General features: G+C 43.6%; 2 pseudogenes; both read right to left on the bottom strand.

The window, feature by feature from the left end:
- Positions 1-5,245: 5,245 nt before the first annotated feature.
- LOC144128197 (uncharacterized) lies at positions 5,246-8,136 on the bottom strand (annotated as a pseudogene).
- A 7,206-nt stretch (positions 8,137-15,342) lies between these two features.
- LOC144128196 (lysosomal alpha-mannosidase-like) overlaps positions 15,343-17,505 on the bottom strand; it is a 101,718-nt pseudogene continuing 99,555 nt past the window's right edge.

The following is a 17,505-nucleotide window of genomic DNA, read 5'->3' as shown; positions in this document are numbered from 1 at the left end:
TGATTAGTAATACCCGAATATAGTGATGCTGTGATAACTCTGATTACTGCAGCTTTTGCACAGTAATCAGTTACGTTTCTGTACTTATTTCTTATTTTGAAGTAAACACTGTAATTGCAGTTGCAATGATTGGTTTGATTACTTAGGAGTCTGCATTTTTGTGAAGTACAAGTTTTCTCATTTTAGTGTATATTAGTAATACCCGATTATAGTGATGCTGTGATAACTCTGATTACTGCAGCTTTTGCACAGTAATCAGTTACGTTTCTGTACTTATTTCTTATTTTAAAGTCAACTCTGAAATTGCAGTAGCAATGATTGGTTCGATTACTTAGGAGTCTGCATTTTTGTGAAGTACAAGTTTTCTCATTTTAGTGTATGATTAGTAATACCCGAATATATTGATGCTGTGATAACTCTGATTACGCAGCTTTTGCACAGTAATCAGTTACGTTTCTGTACTTATTTCTTATTTTGAAGTAAACACTGTAATTGCAGTTGCAATGATTGGTTTGATTACTTAGGAGTCTGCATTTTTGTGAAGTACAAGTTTTCTCATTTTAGTGTATATTAGTAATACCCGATTATAGTGATGCTGTGATAACTCTGATTACTGCAGCTTTTGCACAGTAATCAGTTACGTTTCTGTACTTATTTCTTATTTTAAAGTCAACTCTGAAATTGCAGTAGCAATGATTGGTTCGATTACTTAGGAGTCTGCATTTTTGTGAAGTACAAGTTTTCTCATTTTAGTGTATGATTAGTAATACCCGAATATAGTGATGCTGTGATAACTCTGATTACTGCAGCTTTTGCACAGTAATCAGTTACGTTTCTGTACTTATTTCTTATTTTGAAGTAAACACTGTAATTGCAGTTGCAATGATTGGTTTGATTACTTAGGAGTCTGCATTTTTGTGAAGTACAAGTTTTCTCATTTTAGTGTATATTAGTAATACCCGATTATAGTGATGCTGTGATAACTCTGATTACTGCAGCTTTTGCACAGTAATCAGTTACGTTTCTGTACTTATTTCTTATTTTAAAGTCAACTCTGAAATTGCAGTAGCAATGATTGGTTCGATTACTTAGGAGTCTGCATTTTTGTGAAGTACAAGTTTTCTCATTTTAGTGTATGATTCGTAATACCCGAATATAGTGATGCTGTGATAACTCTGAATACTGCAGCTTTTGCACAGTAATCAGTTACGTTTCTGTACTTATTTCTTATTTTGAAGTAAACACTGTAATTGCAGTTGCAATGATTGGTTTGATTACTTAGGAGCCTGCATTTTTGTGAAGTACAAGTTTTCTCATTTTAGTGTATATTAGTAATACCCGATTATAGTGATGCTGTGATAACTCTGATTACTGCAGCTTTTGCACAGTAATCAGTTACGTTTCTGTACTTATTTCTTAATTTGAAGTAAACACTGTAATTGCAGTTGCAATGATTGGTTTGATTACTTAGGAGTCTGCATTTTTGTGAAGTACAAGTTTTCTCATTTTAGTGTATATTAGTAATACCCGATTATAGTGATGCTGTGATAACTCTGATTACTGCAGCTTTTGCACAGTAATCAGTTACGTTTCTGTACTTATTTCTTATTTTAAAGTCAACTCTGAAATTGCAGTAGCAATGATTGGTTCGATTACTTAGGAGTCTGCATTTTTGTGAAGTACAAGTTTTCTCATTTTAGTGTATGATTCGTAATACCCGAATATAGTGATGCTGTGATAACTCTGAATACTGCAGCTTTTGCACAGTAATCAGTTACGTTTCTGTACTTATTTCTTATTTTGAAGTAAACACTGTAATTGCAGTTGCAATGATTGGTTTGATTACTTAGGAGTCTGCATTTTTGTGAAGTACAAGTTTTCTCATTTTAGTGTATATTAGTAATACCCGATTATAGTGATGCTGTGATAACTCTGATTACTGCAGCTTTTGCACAGTAATCAGTTACGTTTCTGTACTTATTTCTTATTTTGAAGTAAACACTGTAATTGCAGTTGCAATGATTGGTTTGATTACTTAGGAGTCTGCATTTTTGTGAAGTACAAGTTTTCTCATTTTAGTGTATATTAGTAGTACCCGATTATAGTGATGCTGTGATAACTCTGATTACTGCAGCTTTTGCACAGTAATCAGTTACGTTTCTGTACTTATTTCTTATTTTAAAGTCAACTCTGAAATTGCAGTAGCAATGATTGGTTCGATTACTTAGGAGTCTGCATTTTTCTGAAGTACGTTTTCTCATTTTAGTGTATGATTAGTCATACCCGACTGTAGTGATGTGATAACTGAATACTGCAGCTTTTACACTTTTGGGCAATAATCAAGGTTATGTTCCTGTATGCATTTTTATTCACAGTCAGCTTTGCCACTGTAGACATTGCAGTGGTCATTTTGAATGCTTATATGTCCGCATTGCTGTGAAGTAAAAGGAGTCTTTAAAGTTTCTCATTTTATTGTGCGCTTAGTGATATCTGACTGCAGTGAAGCTGCAATAGCTGTGAATGCAGCAGCTTTTACACTTTTGTGCAATCAAGGTTACATTCCGTTATGCATTTTTTATTTATAGTCAGCTTTGCCACTGTAGACAATGCAGTTGCAGTGGTCATTTTCAATGCTTACATGTCCGCATTTTTGTGAAATAAAAGGCGTCTTTAAAGTTTCTAAATTTAGTGTGTGGATACAGTGATCTGTTACAATCACAAAGAGAACAGTGTGTTTACAAATTCATTTCTTTCCATCAGAAATACGGGGCGAAGCAAAAAGCTGCAGCAGCAGCTTGACTAGTCGTGGCATCTAGCATGTTACTGCTTTCGAACTCCCTGATTACTGAAGAGGTTGGAAAACATAATGGCATAATGGATTCTTTGCATGGCAATGTAAAGAATCAAGTGTGCAGAGCTTTTATGGTTCAAAAATTTAATACACAAGGACATATTCATAAGATGTAAAGGTACATAATCTGAATGCAGAGGCTCACATGCAAAATAAAAGAAAGTCTTCAAACGCCACAAAATAATTTCCTAATATTTACACACACACGCACTTGAGGCTGTAAATTATCGATATCCAACAAAGTTCGCTGGGGAAAAAAGACAATGTAATACAGAGAATGCAGATGGTCAAACATAATTGCGCTTTTGAACTGACGGGACAACAGGGGCGACACAAGCACTGGTGCGCAAACTGTCAACTGAAGTTTATTGCGGTTTGCACACATATGTAAGGGTCACATGTCAAAACATAAATAAAAGAAAACATTGAAAGCAGCAACTTTTCTATCGTATCAACAAGCATCAAAAAAAAAACTCTCCCAGCAGATCGGATATTACTTTTACTCTTTTGATATTACTTTTCCAAGATTTGCTTTTCTTGTTTGGAAAGCAAAAATGAAGGGTCTCTTACACAAGTCCGCCCCGCCGCGGTGGCTCAGTGGTTAGGGCGCTCGACTACTGATCCGGAGTTCCCGGGTTCGAATCCGACCGCGGCGGCTGCGTTTTTATGGAGGAAAAACCCTAAGGCGCCCGTGTGCTGTGCGATGTCAGTGCACGTTAAAGATCCCCAGGTGGTCGAAATTATTCCGGAGCCCTCCACTACGGCACCTCTTCTTCCTTTCTTCTTTCACTCCCTCCTTTATCCCTTCCCTTACGGCGCGGTTCAGGTGTCCAACGATATATGAGACAGATACTGCGCCATTTCCTTTCCCCCCAAAACCAACCAACCAATTACACAAGTCCCCACTTTTCCCGATTCCAAGCATAAGCAGATTGTCTTATCTCTGGCATTATGTTTGACCATGTTAACTACCAACTAGCCGAATTTGAAACCCTCTCAATGGAGGTGCATTGCTGCATGGTACTGGTACCCATCTTGTTCAGCGACTTCAGTTACCCTATTACCTTCTTCCTTTTGTCTGTCCAGTACATGAGCACAATCTAGGCAATTTTTGAGCCTAGTACAGGATCACTACCTTCAGGGAGCGATGATATGGCCCTCCTGTTGACATAAACCCCTGATAATGTAACAAGTATAAATCTGATAACTGTTATCAGCGATCACAACCTCCTCAAATTTCAAATTAAAATTCACCTTCATTTTCAACATTTCACAATGTTGACGGTCTTACAGGCAAAAAGCTCTGGGGACAGCTTGACGAGGCCTGAAAGCCGGCGGCAGGCAACAGTGACAGCCGTACAAAAGAAAAGTTATACATGTTCTGCTGCTTCGAAAAAGACACATTTTATCATAAATGTACAAAAATAAGAGCAGAAGTAAGAGTAAAAAAAGACATGAAGCCATTATACAAAGACTAGCGTATGCATGCACACGAGCTTACAACAAACCCGATCACTGCCTTCAAGTTAGACATAAAGCTAAGATTATTATGTTTATAGCACGAAAGCGCAAGTCATTCTAGAAATATTGAACGCAAAACTTTGCGGGTTATTACAGGATTAAAAGAACTGGGTACATTGAGCTTATTGAGTAGCACTGGCATGTATAGCTTAATGACTGTAGAAGGTAATTTGTTCGGCGGTGTGCAATTTCCCATTTTTCAGGCACGCGTTTTAAAAATATTGCAGCATAACATTGCACCTGAAAGTGTCAATAAGAATTCTTTATACTTTGCATTACCAAAATGAAACTGGTGGAGGAGACGGTAATTATAAAGGGAGTGCATATTGATTATATGATGCTGACTAAATAGCTCGGCTGAGGGATGTAAATATGATACATTGTTTAAACAACGTATGGCTTTTTTTTTCTATCACTATTCCTTTTCTATCACACCACTTTTTCATTATCAATGAAAAGCAGACCACCTTCTAGAAAAATACCAGATTATGGCAGATCAAACAATGAAATCATTAATGGTACCCTTTGCAGTGGCTTAGTGGTTAAGGTACTCATCTACTAAGCCGGAGTATCCGGGTTCGAACCCGACCGCAGCGGCCGCATTTCAATGGAGGCAAATGCACAAGGCGCCCGTGTGCTGTGTGATGTCAGTGCACGTTAAAGAACCCCAGGTGGTCGAAATTATTCCGGAGGCCTTCACTACAGCGTCCCTCATAGCCCGAGTCGCTTTGGGACATTAAACCCCCATAAAACCATAAAGCTAATGCAAGATGATGATAGACTGTCATCTAAGAGAATGGATGAGAAGGAAACGTGCAACTACAATTAGTAGTCTGCACTCGACGCACACATGGCTGAGCCACTGCCCAAGCCTTACGGCTTGCTGACACCAGGCAGGCTCCACTGCCAGGGCACTTGGCCTTCAGTACTAAAAAACTCCAAAAATGTGTTGCGCACAACAGTGGCACCCTGTGCACAGTTGCGTGCCCTCGTCCTCTGCAACTGGAACATTGCAGAGGTAGACGCAGCCTCCCGCCAGGAGCCCTGGTCTGGTCCTGTCGACGTACCACTAGGAAACTGCTTCTTTCCCACTCTCTCCAAGCGAAACAACTGTGGTGACTTGTCTATAATCCTTCGATAAATTATGTGCAACATTTCTTTGTTTTTTAATTTTTTCTGTCATCCTTGTTTCTATAAGTTCCATTGCTTCATCCCATTTTAGCCCAATACCCTGATCTGTAACTGTAAATCTTTGCTCTAGCCTAGTCTTACTACTCATGGAGTTGAGATGTTTCTGAAATTTCTGAGCTCCTTTTCTATCCTTTTTATTTACTTTTGAAATCCATTGGGCACCCTTTCTGCTAATTTTATAATTGACTAAATAGGATGCTTCCCTTCTGCACTTTATGAAGGTATCCCATTTTCTGTCTACTTCAGCTTCTGGTTCCCCCCTCTTGGAATGTCTATGTTCCCTGGATGCTTCATGACGATTCTCTATGGCCTTCTCGACCTCCTCATCCCACCAAATCTTGGGCTTGCATGTTCTTTTCCCTTTTGGCACGACGCACACCTTAGCTAGCTCTAGCTCAAGTAATCGAGTTAATTTTGCAGAAGTCCATTCTGTTTCATTATCCTCAAAAATTACTTTCTCAGTTTGTTTGGCTGCTGCTTCCAATGTCTTTTCTGAGTAAAAGATCCCATGTGATCCCATTCATCTGACCTTAGTCCTACATTGGTCTCTTCTGAAACTCAGCTTGGTACCTCTGTGGTCACTACCTAGACTTCTGGAGCCATATTCATCTATGCTCATTACCCCTAACCTATTATACATCCTTTGTGACATTAGTGCATAATCTATTGTCGAGTGCAGACTCCCTGCCTCCCATGTTATCAGCCCTTCACACTTCTCGGTACTGCTGCATAAAACTAAATCATGCCTATCACGCATATCCAGCAGCATGCTTCCTGTCGAATCTGTGTACCCGCCCACATCTTCAGTGTGTGCATTCATGTCGCCTAGTATAGTTATCTCACTTTCTCCTCCTAGCTCATCATTATCGCTTACGATACATTCTACCGTTTTTTTGTTTTCCTCTTTGGCATTAGCTCCTGTCCACAGATATACAAAACCAAGGAGTGTTTGCTCCCCTGCCACTTTTCCTATTAGCCATAAATATTCCTTGCATTCCTGTTTGACCCTGGGCCACTTCATAATTTTATGAATAAATGCCCCAATTGGGTGGCTTCTCCATGTCCCTAAGATGTGTTTCTAGTAAGCCATATTCCATTCATTTGTCTTGTCTTAACTGTTCTTGTGTTTCCTCCCATTTCAGCCTATTCCTGCTGCCTTGCATGTTACTGTACCCTATATCTGAATTAACTTTGCACTGTGTCTATTTCTTATCCCATGGGTCCATTATTTCCTTGATCTTGGCACCTTCCTTGGTTCGTCCTTGTCTGCACTGGATACCTCAGAGCTCTGGGTACCCCCAAAAAAGCTGTTGCCTGGCGACCTATCCTACCCCCTACCCTCTTGCCACCGGCACCGCTGAGTGAATGCCATCCTGTGCAAAAGGGTGGGAGCTGGCCTTGTACATGTACCTGTTAGCGTCCATTACCCCGTATTCTAGTCATCGACTCATTAACCTAATTACACGGTTAGTTTCAACGACCCTGCTTTCCGTCCCGCTAGACTGCCTCTTGACCTCTGGGACTGTGCATATGGTCACATGTACACTCTCAGAGGCATTTCTAAGCCTATGCATCCCCACTTCTGTCTTTCGAGGTTCTGGCTCCTCCCCTTCAGCACATTGTTGAGTCCAGCATGGATAATGACAAAGTGTTCATTATCCATGTTGTCCCCTACCACCTCCTGGGCTTTGGCCACTGCATCTACAGTACACTTCTCTGACTGGGCCTCCACTTGCACCCGCCTGTCTGCCTTCACTGTTGTTAAAATGCCTTCCTCAACCCTTGCTACGTTCAATTCACTCACTACTAGTACCCTTCAGCGCTATAACCATTCGCTTCCTGCCTGCGACTTGCCCTCCGGATTGCGCTAGCTGTCTCTCCCGCCGCCATGCGCTACTGTCACCCTTCACCGTGCCCGTCGTTACCTTTCCATCTTCTCCACTAAAAGCCTGCTGCGCTGCCATGCTCTAGGGACGACGAGCCTCTGTGTTGCTGCTGCGTTCTGCCGGAGGGACATATATTAGTGTGGGCAGAGAAAAAATAAAAAATAATGTTTCCCAGCCTGCACGGTCTTAAGGTGTACTACGCTGTCCTCGTCCATCACGTGACGCTGCCTCGAACTGGGGTGACCTGCCGGCCGCGACCTGAGCGCCTCCACCTGCTCTTCTAGCTGGGCCCGCTTTTCCCGCTCTTCTTTCAGCTCGCCCACAATTCGCTCCAACAGGTCGGCCTTAGCACCCTCCCTCTTAAGCGACTCGGTGACCTGACTTTCTAGCTTAACCCGTAGCTCTTGCTCCACCTTCAGGTCTCCTTTGAGTTCCTTAATTCTAGCTGCCCGTTCCCCTTCCATTCCAAATGGCCTCCTCAAATTGCTGACACAGCCTGCACGCGAAGCTAGCCCCTCTCTGCCTCGGCTACGCTCCCGAAAACCGTCTCGTCTAAATAGCACCAACGCTTGCACTCCTCGCACTGCACTAGCTCCCCGTCCACCCTGTCTTTCCTAACTTGCCACAGGTGCCAACGTAGTAATCGAAGTAGCCAAAAAAGCCGGACTGGCCTACTCTCCTTCCAAATCTGAGCTGCTCATCATCCCCCCCCCCCCCCCCCCCCCCATGGGCAGAGAAAGTCATCAAAACAAAATCGAACTCAGGATAGACAATCTTGGCATACCAATGGTCAAAGAAGTCAGGATCTTGGGAATGCGACTGCAAAGCAATAGGTAAAACTCTACCTTCATCAGAAATATGACTAACTACGTTGACCACACAGCCAGGCTCATCAAGAGAGTCACCAGCAAAAACAAAGGACTAAAGGAAAAGGAAACGTTCAGGCTAGCGCAAGCCTTTGTGCTAAGCCGCATATGCTGCGCACTCCCATATCTCAGACTCACGCAAAAGGAAAGAAATAGAATAGACGCTCTAAAGAGCAGGGCATACGAAATGGCTTTGAGACTACCACCCAACACCCCATAGCTAGGCTCAAGGGTCTAAGCATAACAAATACGGCAGAAGAACTCATTGAGGCGCAGTTGACAGGGCAGATAATACGACTCTCCAAAACTGCAGCCGGTAGAAAAATTCCAGAAATTGCCAACGTAAAATGCAGGCAAAACTCACCTTGAATCATGGATCTCGATAGGGAAATAAGGGGATGTATCTTAAGATTCATAAGACCACCCCTCCCAAAAAACATGCACCCCTCTCACAACATCAGCAGAAGGAAAGCTCGAGTGGCAAATATGCACAATAAACATCATGCCCCGCAGTACTAGCCAAAATTCACCCAGATATATACTATATACGTCTGTTTTTGTTTTTTGTTTTTCTTTGGTCGGCGCTCCTTCTTCTTCGTCAATATATACTATCCATGGATAAGACGACAAGTCAGTGCTGTATGTCGACGCTGCCGAGTACAGGCACAGAGTCATATGTTGTGGCTATAGCTGACCACAAAAGAGAACGCGTAGCAGCTGTGACCATGCCAGCAAAAAGTCTAGAAGAAGTAGAAGCAGCAGCACCATGTGCCTAAAAGTCTCACAAGAAAATAGCACAATAAGCGACTCAAAAACTGCTGTAAATGACTTCATAAAAGGCAGAGTCAAAAGAGCTACAACTGGGGCTAGTTGGAAATGCATCCTTGAAGGTATTGGTGAGCGCTACCAAAATATGGTAAGGGACGAACACACAGGACAAGCGCTTTCTAACAACTGTTTATTCTCTGAAGAAGCATGACTATATACACATATTAACGCCAAATCATACACAGAAGAGGGAAGAGCACACGGCGCTGACAAGAGCGATATGAAGGAAAAAATAGCGCTTGAAAGCGCTTGTCCTGTGTGTTCGTCCCTTTCCATATTTAGGTAGCGCTCACCAATACCTTCAACGGCAGAGTACACCCCCCCGGCCGCAACACTAATTAGCAAATGCTGCCCAGAAACTCGAATCAAACTAATGTGGACCCCTGTACTCTCAGGCCTCCTAGGAAATGAAAAGGTCAACAACATAGCCTGAGAACTAGCTATCCGGGCAGGACCACGCGTGTTCCCAAACCACGGGGCCAGATCAGCGAGGGACCATCTACTCACCTTTGGTGAAATCACCACTTTCTATCAAAGGAGCAGAAGGGAATTTCCGCTCCCAGCCCCATGCTCACGCTAGAGCAAGCAACCACACTCAGGCAGCTCCAAACACACACATTCCCATGCCCCGCAAAACTAGCCAAAATTCACCCAGATATATACTCTGCAGAATGCAAAAGCATATCTTTTGCCAGCAACATTGCTTTTCATAGCGGTTGGAAACGCGCAGCGGCGACACATTTGAAACGAAAGCTTGCGAAACACTTCGCAGCGCCATGCATGAGACCAGATGTTCAAGGAAGGTTAGAAATTAAACAACGTGGCGTAGGGAGGCTATAGCTTTGGGAGCACATGGCAATACACCAAATCAGGGGGTACAGGGTGATATGGGATGGGCGTCTTTCGAGAGCAGAGAGGCTAGCAGTAAGATAGCATTTGAGGAACGATTGCGAAGGATGGAGGAAAAGCGGTGGGCTAGGAAAGTTTTCAGATACCTGTATATAAAGAATGTTGACACGAAATGGAGAAAGCGAACTAGAAAATTGACAAGCAAATATCTGGACAGCAGTAAGGGGGCAAATAAGCAATTATCGGTTAATAAAATGGTTAAAGAAACAGAGAGAGCTCTGTGGAAAATAGGGATGCTGACGAAATCGGCACTACCGGACCTTTAAAAAGGAAATTGCCAAAGAAAATATCTATGATAATTGCAGGGGAAGCTTTTTGTTGTTTGAGGCCAGGACTGGAGTTTTGCGAACTAAGACGTATAGAGTCAGGTACCACGAGATAGACACGTTGTGCATTGCGTGCGGAGAGGAGGAGGAAACGGCTGAACACTTGATACTTTTCTGTAAAAGGCTTCACCCTACAGTGAAAAGCAGTGGGGCTGATTTACCCAGGGTATTGGGGTTTAAGGACAGTGAAGGGAAAGTAGATTAAGCGGGTAGAAGTAACCAAGCGAAGGTTATCAGATTGGTGGCTAAAATCAAGACAAGAGTAAAATTTCATAAGTCATGGCTAGGGTGGCTTGAGCCACCGCCCAATTTAAAGGGTTTAGCCTTATCCATCCATCCATCCATTGAGCAGGAGCAGCGCGTCGTCATTACGCGTGGTGCGTGGCTACGAGGGGCTGACAGGACAGTCGGGCTGTTTGTTATGGCGTTATTCCATAAATATCCCATCTTTTAATGCATCACCGCTTGGCTGGCAATGAAGATGCACAAAACGAATGGATAATTATTTTTAACCTTTCAAAGTGAAATCAGTGGCTGTGTTTCACTGACTGCGCCCACGGGAGGCAAGGGATGGCGGCCGCTACCTCGAAAATTTGCCCGGCGCTTCTTTCTGTCCCTTGAGGAATTGAGTTTGTTCGCTCACAAGCACCTAAGCTGCTTAATCTTTGCGTTGCTGTGCGAAACCAATATATCGCTGTCTCTATGCCGCAATTTGTTCTTTTTATTTCGCCTGCACAAAAATGCACAAAAATTAACTCCCCCTTCGATGTACGCCACCCCGTAGGATAACCTGGGCAACCCTCCTTGGAATGGTAAAACAATAACCTACAACATTTGGCTGCAAGTTTGTTGTATTTGAAAAAAGGCAACTGCCAATCTTGGTTTTCCAGGGTTTTGTTTCGCTATTTTTTTCCCCAAGAAGGTCAGGTAGAATATCTTCCTTAGGATATATAGGAATATCCTATCCTATAGGAATAGAATAGCTCTTGAACGATGAGTCCGCAAGTGCCTTCAACTATTTCGCTGCACTCGTTGAGGTTCAGAACACAACACCGGATCCTTGGTATTTATTTTCCTATGCAATAATCTGGCTGTAGTTTTATTCGTGAAAATTTTATAATGCTATAAAATATCATGCGCTCAAGGCGTTCTTATAATGCTAATATGAAATTTTATAGCTACCCTTCCATAGTTGGACATTTCATGGCTGATGGAATGGGCGGATATGTAGCATCAGCTGCATGGGAGTACGACGTCAACTATTTTCAAAATGAAGGCTATTCATGCAATTCACCTGACAGGGCGTGATTTTCTACCCATGGTATCAGTGCTTATTCTTTGTTCAAGTTCGCTTAAGTTGGTTGCATCATTAATTATAATGGCTGACCCATAATCTTACTGGTTCTTCTAATACTTGCTTCTCAAAGCTTTGGTTTTCACTACCAATTAATTAATACAGACCTTATAATTGAGTTCCATGTCGCTTCTGCCTGGTATTACAAATGACTGTTTTTCAATTTCAGTTTAACGTTAATGTAACCACAAGCCAAATAAATGCAATTTGAAAATTATAAAATACTAATTTTTATGCAGTTAACAACACAACATACTTCTGCTTTTAATAAAGCATTCATTTTGGGCTTGGACGTACATTCTCAGGTGGGACATATTCACTAATAAAATAACACCTGTTATGTTCACATGATACATATATGCAGAAAACTGCCCCATTACCACTTTGTACTGATGCTCAAGCGATGGAAAGAGTGATTTAGAGGGACCATGGCGGATGCCTTAAAGGGGTTGGGACATCAAATTTTGAGGCTATAGTAAGCTTGTTATAGGCTTCGTCTGTATGTAAGGTCACCTATGGCGAAGTATTGGATGCAACAAGCGCTTAAAATATATTTTAATTTAGCTCCAAAGAGTCCCTAAGTGCTCTTTCTCTCAATCGATGCCCATCGCTAGCGCTATAGGAAGTAACATAGAGCCCTGGGAACGATATCAGTGAATAGCAGTGACATCACAACAGAGTAACGTGACATGCTATGGACGGCGACACGCGACATCAGCGAGGCGCTGCTTCGGCGACTCAGCGGTCGGTATGCTGATCGGCATATATGCCGTTGCTGACACACCAGCCAGCACCTTATATCGGCGGCCGAGCGAACCCTTCACGTCGATGAGACGATGACTCTCTTGTTTGCACCTTCTCCGTTATACGAATAAGCGAAACGAGCGACTACATTTCTTATGTTCACCCTTCGGCGCGGCTGTAGTACGAATATATATATAGGCCTAGAGAGTCCGCCGGGTTCGTATGTGCGATGTCAGCGATTGTGGAGAGCGAGTTCAAAAGTTTTAGCAGATAGGTATGGTCATCGAGCGTGGTTTTGACAACAGTGACCTTAAATCGAGGATTGTTTACATCTTAGGACGCAAATACATCAAGCGGGAAGCGCCGCTGCTAGGCGGTGTGACCCAGTCTGTCGGTCAATGCTGCAGGCGCCCACGGCGGGAGCTACATCGGCGTCGCTCGAGGGCAACAAATTAAGCCATTTTGTTTATCTTAAATGGGTGCCGAACATACCTCTAGATAAACCAATTTAAATTCAAGTACTGGACACATCGGAAAAAGCAAAAAAAAAAGCAGCTACAACGAGTCAGAAACGCCGGTTTTACGTGTTATCACCAACCTGGCTATGAAGCATTCCCTATCGGCTGGCACTCGCATTCTTCGTCGATTCTAGAAAAGTTATCGCACTGCACAAACAAGTATAAAGCCGCAGCCAGCGCAAAAGAGATGAGCTTGCTTAACATAAGTGGAACTCAGCTTGCAATTCCTGCCGAAATAACGCGCAATTGCTGCCTGTATGCAGATGCAGATATGTAAACAAAAGTAGCGCCGAGATGCAGTCGTCGTCATGGGCGCATTCCTGTAGGAGTTACGTATCCGTGCGGTAAATGCTGAATCCTGTACAATTGTCTGGAAGCATTCATTTAGCCAATACATGGACTGTCTGCTAAACAACCATCAGATATCGTGATCAGCAGCCACGGGACCCTGAGCAGTCTCGCAGCGCGGCTGCGCGGGCGGCGCGAAGTGAAGACAGAGACGGGTGTAGGTCAGTAGGAAAAGTGAGGCATCGTGTCACTGTAATATGACCAGGGTCAGCTACAGGCCACTGACAGACGTCCGCTGAGCATCAGCGTGGCAAAGTGAAATAGAACGCTGAAACCGCGTTGGCATACGCGGTATGGTGATTGAGATCGGCCGCAGCGAGCCGCTTGGTTTCAGGAGTCAGTGTCGTTACTCGCTCGCTTGGTTTTTTTTAGCATATCGCAGATTCGCAGTACCGACCAAGTTTGTCGACTTATGATTTCTAAGTGGTGCCGGTGGCAAGAAGGTAGAGGGTAGGATAGGTCGCCAGGCAACAGCTTTTTTGGGGGGGAACGCAGAGCTCTGAGGGAGCCAGTGCAGACAAGGACGAACCAAGGAAGGTGCCAAGATGAAGGAAATAATGGACCCATGGGATAATAAATAGACACAGTGCAAAGTTAATTCAGATATAGGGTACATTAACATGCAAGGCAGCAGGAATAGGCTGAAATGGGAGGAAACACAAGAACAGTTAAGACAAGACAAATGAATGGTATATCGCTTACTAGAAACACATCTTAGGGACATGGAGAAGGCACCCAATTGGGACATTCATTCATAAATTTATTATGTGGCACAGGGTCAAACAGGAATGCAATGAATATTTATGGCTAATAGGAAAAGTGGGAGCGGAGCAAACATTCCTTGGCTTTGTATATCTGTGGACAGGAGCTAATGCCAAAGAGGAAAACAAAAAAATGATAGAATGTATCGTAAGCGACAATGATGAGCTATGAGGAGAGGGTGAGATAACTATACTTGGTGGCATGTATGCATACACTGAAGATGTGGACGGGTACACAGATTCGAAACGAAACGTGCTGCTGGATATGTGTGACAGGCATGAGTAAGTTGTATGCAACAGTAGCGAGAAGTGTTAAGGACTCATAACATGGGAAGGAGGGAGTCTGCACACGACGATAGATTATGCACTAATGTCACAGAAAATGTATAATAGATTAGGGGTAATGAGCATAGATGAACATGGTTCCAGAAGCCTAGGTAGTGAGCACAAGCATAACAAGTTGAGTTTCAGAAGAGAAACCCATGTAGGACTGAAGCGAGATGAACAATCAGAGGAGAATTTTTACTCAGAAAAGCAATTGGAAGCAGCAGCCAAACAAATTGAGAAAGTAATTTTTGAGGATAGTGAAACAGAATGGACTTATACCAAATTAACTCGATTTCTGGAGCTAGAGCTAGCTAAGGTGCGAGTAAAGCTAAAAGGGAAAAGACGCAAACCCAAGAGTTGGTGGGATGAGGAGGTCAAGAGGGCGATAGAGAAACGTCAGGAAGCGTCCAGAGAACACAGATATTCCAAGAAGAGGGGGAACCCGAGGTTGAAGTAGACAGAAAATGGGATACCTTCATAAAGTGTAGAAGGGAAGCATCCTATTTCTTTTAATTAATGAGAAAATTAGAAGAAAGGGTGCTCAATGGATGTGAAAAGTAAATAAAAAGGATAGAAAAGCAGCTCAAAAATTCTGGAAGCATCTAAATGCAATGAGTAATGAGACTAGGCTAGAACAAAGGTTTGTTACAGATCAGGGTATTCGACTAAAAGGGGATGAAGCGATAAAACACATAGGAACAAGGATGACAGAAAAATTTAAAGAAAGAAATGTTGCAGATAATTTATCAAAGGAGGATAGACAGGTTACTGCAATAGCTTCACCTGAGCAAAGAGAGTGGGAAAGGGCAGAGAAGGTTCCTTGTGGCACATCAACAGGACCAGATGGTGTTCCAATTATGTTAATAAAGAAGCTAAACCAACGGCAAAAAATTTTAGAAATGTAAAAAAAAAACGAGTGGCAAGGCACACGATGAGTTCGAGGCGAGCCATTAAGAAGAAGCTGACTGGGGATCTAAAGAACAAATTTCAAGCTTCTAATTTACGCTTTGTTAAAAACTGCGGAGAGCGGGATGGGGCTCACCTTTAGGGATAGTGAAGCAGGCCTATTGAGCCTGTTGTCCTTGACGCCGGGATACAGGTGTTCCAGGCGTACGATTGCACGGCTGTTTCCAATGTGCTCCAGTGTCAGGAGGTGTAGGTTTGCTGGCAGCGGGTACTGCAGCCCGCTTGCCTGCGTCACAGTGTATGCGCAGGAAGTTAACGTTGGGGCACACAGTGTTCTAATACCTTCAACTAATTTCGGCATGCTTCTCTGGATGATGGCTGGCTCATTCGAGCCTTTGTTATAGGGTAAAATGAAGTGAATCGCAGTCACTGGCCAAGTCTGATGAAATATTGACGTTTCGGAACCGCGTACGGATTTCTTGTTCGATGACCAAATTGGATGCAGTATCGATAGTTCTGAACCGCGCACGGGTTCTTTGTTCACTGAACAAGGAACCCGTAAGCAGTTCCAAACCGTCAATACTTCAACAAACTTGGCCAGTGACCGTGATTCACTTCACCTCATGCCTGACCAAATGAGCTATCGTCGAACTTAGGTTATGCTGTATAGGCTAACAGCGAGACTCACCAGCAGACCCCTTCAAACGGCTTTGCAAAGCACAGCTTTTGACTCGGAAGAAAATAAGAGCGGAAGCTGCGACCCCGCCATACCAGTGCGTACGTGAAGCGTTTTTGAAGGCACCGTATATTTCCGCGCATGACCATGCGAAGCGGCAAATATGTAAGCGAATGGAAAGCATTTCGTACATGCTTGATGCTTGGTGCCACCGTGTATGAGGAAACGGACAAATCGTTGAGGGTAGTGCTGGTGTATCGAGGGTATCGAGAGCACTAGCAAAATACGCTAGCAGGAAAACAGTATCGACACTTCCAGCACCCCAAAACATTTAGTCTGTTCAGCATGTTGACAGTCCATATAAATTCATGGAAACAGCCAGGTGTTGCAGTCAATTGAGCAGTCCAAGGCGCCATTTCTCAGTAGTTATCAATTGAAAGATGCAGGATGCCGCAAAAGTGAACCCGTAAAATTACCATGTGCGCTACATCCTGGAGTGACATGAAGGTGACAGGTTGCGTATCGGCATTTCCTATAGTGCGGCAGAGACTCGTTTCCTAACAAAACTGAACGTGCAGGCTCGATGATAAATGCCGATTTGAGCAAGGTACGTCACTGGGCGGGTTGGGTGGCTTTTCTTATTGTTAAAAAGGTAGCGCTGGAGGACGACAGAGGAAGACAAGAAGTGGATGCAACTACGCAGTTGTGTCCACTTTTTAATTGTCCTTGTCCGTCGTATGCCAGCACTGCCTTTGTATAAATGACGACTCTTTTTCCTGCCTCCACTCAAGAATGAGCTGCGACGAAGCACTTTAGTTGGCTTAGGCTGAGCCCGAGGTGATCACTTCCGGATGGGCGAGTAATTGAGCCCACCCGTGGCACAGGGATGTCCAGCAGCTGTCGGTCGCGCGTGTGGAAGGTGAACTGGGGCCCGAGCACCATCCGGTTGGCCATGGTGCGCAGCATCCGCTCAGAGTCCAACGGAGCCCAAGAAAACGCGATGCGTGCCGCGGGCCACCAAGCCCCGCTTGTCCACGCCAATCTCGTTCAGGGGTTCCTCGACGCCGAACGAGTCGTCATACTGCAGCCGCCAGTGAAGCTGCGTCGAGGCAGTTTATTATTGCTACTGTCTGGTGCGATAAACGTGAGGAACAAGGAAATGGAAAAGGAAGCAGAACAGCCCCCCGAAGAGGCGCAACGCCCCGTCTGCTCCACAAGGGGAATGATGTAGAAGTAGAATGACAATAATAAGGCGGCACTCTGAACACGACAAAAACAGGAAAACAAGAAACTTAGGATAGACAAAAAAGACCCAAACATAAAAAATAAACTAAATTAAGGCACACAGAACAAACAAACGACGGGCACGGTACCGGCACAAAGAATAAATCGAAGCGCACAGGTTGGTGATTACCGAAGTTTGTCAGCAATTCGCAAAACAATAACAAAACACTACCGCGTTTCGCTATGCCACGTACAGTGTTGGCAGTATG

The sequence above is a fragment of the Amblyomma americanum genome, chromosome 1, assembly GCF_052857255.1.
Source record: "Amblyomma americanum isolate KBUSLIRL-KWMA chromosome 1, ASM5285725v1, whole genome shotgun sequence".
Lineage (NCBI taxonomy): Eukaryota > Metazoa > Arthropoda > Arachnida > Ixodida > Ixodidae > Amblyomma > Amblyomma americanum.
The sequence above is the reverse complement of the archived record's forward strand: the minus strand, read 5'-3'. Positions and strand labels throughout refer to the sequence as shown.